We start from the raw sequence: 6,311 nt of genomic DNA on the forward strand, positions 1-6,311 counted from the left end.
GAAACCAATGGTGAAATTTTGAAGAAAAAAAACGTACAACTATTAATCTATTTATAAGCACTTCGTAAATAAATATCAAATTAAAATTCTATTTTTAAATTAGTACATTTTCTAAATTTATAGAGGAATAGTAAAAATAGTCGGAGATCATTTACAAAAAAAAGTACTACTCAATTTTAATAAATATTTTCTTTGTAAATTAGATCATGATTATGTTTCAAGAATATTATGACAACCCACTGTAATTAGATAATTTAGACTTGGGATGATCTATACTATTAAAGTAAAATACCTAATAATTTTTTGCCACTGTCTTTTCAAGTTAATTACATGTCTATGCCATTGGCTTTTTTTTAAAAGAAAATCGGCAACTTTTTTACATCCAGCCTTTCAAATATAACAAGTCTATCTCCCACAAAATCTGTAAGTCCATTTACTTTTAACTTCCAAAACATAAATTAATGGTCAGCCCATCGATATCATGTGTTGATCAAACGTTATACCAAGAAACCCCATATAACTGAACTTATCTTTTTCTCAAACACTAAAACCTGAAATGAAAACAATGACCAAGATGAATATAACACCTACATATATTTTGGTAGATACTTTAATCAAACAAAAAAATAAAAAATAAAAAATAAAAATATATATTTAATCATCTTATTTTTTTTCAATGCCCTATACAAATAATTATGGTATATTTCGAATTTTATATTAGAATATTTATTTAAAACTCTAATCTATACTATTAAAACAACCAATAAATTTATACCATTTCTATTTGAACAATAATTTACCAAATTTAACGAATCATCCCATAAATTTCGTTATACCAAATCTATTTATTGCGGTATATTCTTTAACTCAGTCATTAATTCCTCTTCCTATTATAAATCAAAAAAATTATATTGTTACCCAAAATATAGAGAGAGAATATTATATGATCTGGCTAGAATCACGGCATCAAGAATTACATCTACTCATATTGCTTGTGCAATACCCAAAAAATATATTTGGATTTGAAATTGTTAACTCAACCTTCCTAATATTAACAGTTATTAATATTGAAATCAATACCATAAAATCCCGTGAGATACGATCTAGAGTATGCGACAAGTTACACGGCAAACCTAAATACATATCCCTTCGACCTATTCCTATTATATATACCAGTCTCCTCTTCCTAACCCTCACCGTCAAACACGGGAATGGCTACAGAAAAGTAAATCCAAAAATCGAGTTCATTTTCTGAAAAAGTGGCCATTCGAGACACACTATTAAATTAGTTCATGTCAAGGTTCTCCATTCTTGGATCCAAAACATTCAACAATCAGGTGAAACCACAGAATTCATCTTGGCTGATAGAGAATGTAAGCAATCCTAACTAATTATTTATGGTTTTGAAATATGTATTCTTATTTAAAAGTTCTACTGTGTTCTTAAGTTTTTCAATCTGCTTTGTTTATTGTACAAGCATGATAAGATTCATGCAATATGTAAAATGACTTACATTAAGAGTAAAGGGAGGCTTCTTTCGGTTGGAGTATGGCGCAACATCCGGATTTTCCAAGTTAGACCTGCAATAGGAGCTTTTCGATCAACAGGCCATACAAGATGGTTTTTAATTACAGTACAGCCATTACTCAATCCAATCACATGAATGATGAGTTGTATCTTACTTTGACCGACTTTCAAACTGTTTTGTCTGGAACTCTTGATGAAAACAAATTAATTGGTAAACAAAAAAAAGTCATTTTAGATTTGATACTGTAAGTTTTTGCTATCAATACTAACTTGTTTCCATTTTACATTATATCTAATGTAAAAAATACTAAGTTTCTGAAAAGAACTTATATTTTATATTAAAGTCATGTTTTCTTTCATAGAAGAATGAAATCCGTAGTTTTTTATCTGGAATTGGTAATTTATTCTTCAGGAATATATCTAACCTGGACAAAATGTTTAGGTTAAATACAAAAAAACATTTACCACAAATAGTAATCTTTTTCAGAGTAAATATGTAAATGATCTATTCTGTATTTGTTCTAATGAAAGCGCAAATTAAGGGATGAATCTTCGAAATCTGAAATCAAACAAAACGTTACCATTCAATATCTGCTTTTTAAAAATCTCAGATATGAGTGGTACTACGAATAAGAACTTGTGATATTCTAATTACCATTTGGTTGTCTTTCAACGCTTCTTATCACTTTCTCAAAGAGATCTGAAAAGGAAAAATCAACAACCATCTCAAACTCATCTTTCTTCTCAAGATTTTCACTACGGCTCTGACATGAAAAACAATTAAAATTTCTTTTTTTAAATTTTGATATTTATGTTAGTGTTGGAAGAAATACAAGAGGAAAGCGTTTGAGAATATGACTTACAGATATAGGGTATGGTGAAATTCTCCGTAGATCTATCGACTTTTGAAGCGTCTCTTTGGCTTTGTCTCTTTGGCTTTGGTAGTCAAAAAGAAAGAGAAGAATAAGCAACAGATTTAACTAAAACAGATTACTTGCATTGAGTTTTAAAAACTTTACATGCATGTCTCAGATCGAAGAAAATATTTGGATAATTACCTTTTTATAACCCACAGAGATGAACAACACATGCGATTACTCCTTTTGATTCTGTGGGATGAATGGATGTCGATTGCTTTTCTTTTTTTTCTCTCTTCAACAATCGATTGCTTTTCTAAATCCGAGAGAAGTGTCTGAGAAAAATAAAGTGTCTGCAAAGTTTTTGACTTTCTTGCACTATTTGATTTTTTAAAAAATAATAGTAACCATTCACTTTTTCGTCTTTTTAATTAAACATAAGAAAAATTTATAAATATTTTGGGCCATCTTATATTGTGTGCTAAGCCCAGTTATATTTGCAAAAAATCTTAATTCATATTCCCATTAGAACTAATAAGATTGAAAATTAATTTCAAAATCCCATTAAACAAATCTGAGAATATGATACTAATTACACTTTAAAAATAAATTTACATAATTAACACAAATCATCTACTACTACCCAAACATATACATAATGATCACCCAAAAAAGTAAACAAGAAATACAAAACTATACAAAACACATTATATATCTATAATTTTAAAATTACATATAAAGTTATTAATTATTACAAATTTATAAAATCATATATATTAGTTTATTAGTTGTGATAGTAAAATTTATCTGATAATATATAAAAAACGAAACCAATTAATATTTGAACTCTTTCAAAACTTCTCAATTATAAATACACATATATATATATTATTAATTACAATCAGATTAGATATTATTACATTTATATATCAATACTTATCATCCTAATTATATAAAACAACTACTACATATATAACATAAAAACACTTACTAAAATGATATAAATATAATATGTCAAAATATAATTTTAAAATAGACAATTCCGCGTTTTGAAAGCGCAGGTCAAAATCTAGTTTATGCTTAAAGCAAAATAGCTGCTTTGACAACTGCCATTTTAGTGTTCAAGTAATCGGCAGTTTAATGATTCTCCACTTGTTAATTCTTTCTTTGGACAAGAATATGATTCGTTTTGTTGTAACGATTCTTCTTTTTGTGATTTTGCAGTGATCTAGAACGAGGGAATATATAATAAATAATGTTTATAATATATAGTTGCATATTATTTGATGTGTTACGAATGGCAGAAACGTGTATTCTAGTTTACTGACAACTTTTTTGGGTTAACCTCAAAATTCTGCTGCGTGATCTCTTCCTTTATCATTATCATTAGGTCTGGCCATATATTTAAACCGAACCAAAATATCTAATTCCGTCCGAAATGTAAAAATATCCAAACGAATTTTGTAAAGTGGTACAAAAGATATATGAAACCGAAATGTTAATAACCAAACCCGAACGGATAACCCGATAAATCTGAAATTAATAGTTAATATAAATATTTTGAAATATATATAAAAGTATTTCAATTATTAGATTCAATATTTATGGTAATATGATATATAAAAATAAATATTAATTTTTTTTAAAAAACTCTTTAAGTACAAAATTAGTTATAAATAAGTACTTTATAATTTACTCATTGAAATAATATGTCTACTCTCTATAAAGTAATGAACATTGTTTACAAATGATGTTTGTTTTCATGCTTGATTTAACATTTTATTATTATTTTATCAATTTTATGTGTGATAGATTATTTCTTATTTAATTTATGTGTTTTTAATGTTTTGCTTTATTTTTTTTTTGTTATTTACTTCGGTTATATCCGAACCAAACTGATATAACATGAATCCGAACAATATATTGTTATTTTATGGGTTTTAGGACGCATTACAATTTTGAACCAAACCAAAATGTTATTATTCGAATCCGACTCGTATTAATAAAATTTTAGTATGGAATTTAGGAGCGTAAATTCAAAAACCCAAAAATCCAAAAAATCCGATCCGAATGCCAACGGGTATTCGAACACGTCTAGAGCTAATCATCATCCAGTGTTTTAAACCCTTTTTGAGAAAAAAAAATCAAACAAAAAGTTGTTACTTCCACTAGAAAATGAATGCGTACTTAATATTAAAAAACATTTCATGGTAATTTAAAACCGTGATACATCAAACCTCGTGTCAGATTTGGATACTGAAGTGTCGAAGTAGTACTCGATCACAAGTAAATCTGTCTATTTGGGCTAACAGAAGTATTGGAACAGATGCTTTAGAGGATGAAGATTCCTAATATGCATCGCTTTGTCAAAGGCCTTTTAGTTAGGGCCCAACAAGGTTTATTAAATATCACAAGTTCACAACACCTATTATGTGACATGTCATTAACAAATTGTTCTTTGAAAGTACATACAAGTGGGGAAGGAAAACAAGAAATGGTGCCGTACTTACAAAGATGTTGACTTTAAGCAGTTACTTTTGACTACCATTCTCAAATTACCGGTTTTTAGGTTTAACTTTTACAAAGACAATCATTTCATTTCAAATCACTTACTTACTGTGATTCTGTTTTCTTTGAATGCAAAGTGAGGCGAAACCAAAAAAAGGGGGAAATTAAAAAACGACATCATTAGGGAGGTCAACAAGTTGACTTTTCGCAAATTACTTTTGACTACTAAGCCCAATTAACGGTTTCACAACACTAACCGCTTTGGTTATCCTCACCTGAAATCACGATAAAGTAGGTCATTGTAATAAAAAACTATATCATATATTTAAAATAGTAAGTTAAAATAAATCACGCCTCCACTCCCGGAACTCACGTCCTCTTTATATACATTCCAACAATAGCAAGCTTCCACACAACCTTCTCTCTTTTATAATATTTGTTTCTCTCTCGTTCTTGTTTTGTTTTGAATAATGATTTCGTATTCTAATAATCCTTTTGTTTGCACTTTTGTTTTTCTCCTATCAATTGGCAACACGATTGCATTCTCCTCGAGTTCGTTGCCTCATGTTCAAGATCCGAATCTAGTAGTTGACGAGGTCAATAGGTACGATTGCTATAACAATTTTGCTTTATAAATATAAAACGTTACTGTGATTCAATTGTTTATACAATGTATAGCATTTTATTCCGTAAACGTCTTTCATTCGTTTCGTTCACTTGTAAATTGTAATCATGGTTTACTATATGACTCACTCGCATCACTCTATTGTACAAAGATTTTGTAAACTAAGAAATTAAGAAGACCCTAACCATTGACAAAACTAGTTTTGGTTCACATTAAAGTTTTCCTTCCAATGATTCTTTGAACTTTCTGCAAACTACTCACACTACATTTGCATTTTTGATTCATCAAAAATCAAGAAAACCTTTTAGGAGAAAAAAAGCATTTCATATTTAACAGTGCTATCTAGTTAGCTAGATTTTTCTATTTATATAATGGGTTTCCCAAGCTAGCTAGAGTCTAGTGTTTATCACTATATACCCGATTGTGGCCGACATTTTTTCCACAGCTATCACATTTAAATAGATCGACTTTACAATTAATACGAATGTTTGTATATTTTCTATATTCATTGTAGAAGTCTATCCAATGCGTCAAGGAGGAGCCTGGCCTACCTATCCTGTAGAACCGGAAATCCTATCGATGACTGTTGGCGTTGCGATCCAAATTGGGAGAAAAACCGCCAACGGCTAGCCGATTGTGCTATAGGGTTTGGCAAACACGCTATTGGAGGCCGCGGTGGCCGATTTTACGTGGTTACAGATCCGGGCAACGACGATCCAGTAAATCCTAGACCGGGAACTCTAAGACATGCGGTCACGCAAGAAGAGCCATTATGGATCGTTTTCAAGAGAGAT

The 6,311-nt window shown here is 29.6% G+C and overlaps 1 long non-coding RNA gene across 1 annotated transcript; it reads right to left on the minus strand.

The window, feature by feature from the left end:
- Positions 1 to 319: 319 nt before the first annotated feature.
- Positions 320 to 2,724, minus strand: LOC130504769 (uncharacterized). Its single transcript, XR_008941384.1, has 4 exons — positions 2,586 to 2,724; positions 2,391 to 2,463; positions 2,183 to 2,227; positions 320 to 551 (listed from the first exon to the last, which is right to left on the minus strand). It is a non-coding gene; the product is annotated as an uncharacterized LOC130504769 (long non-coding RNA).
- Between the last annotated feature and the right edge of the window lie 3,587 nt (positions 2,725 to 6,311).

Source organism: Raphanus sativus, unplaced genomic scaffold, assembly GCF_000801105.2.
Source record: "Raphanus sativus cultivar WK10039 unplaced genomic scaffold, ASM80110v3 Scaffold1790, whole genome shotgun sequence".
NCBI lineage: Eukaryota > Viridiplantae > Streptophyta > Magnoliopsida > Brassicales > Brassicaceae > Raphanus > Raphanus sativus.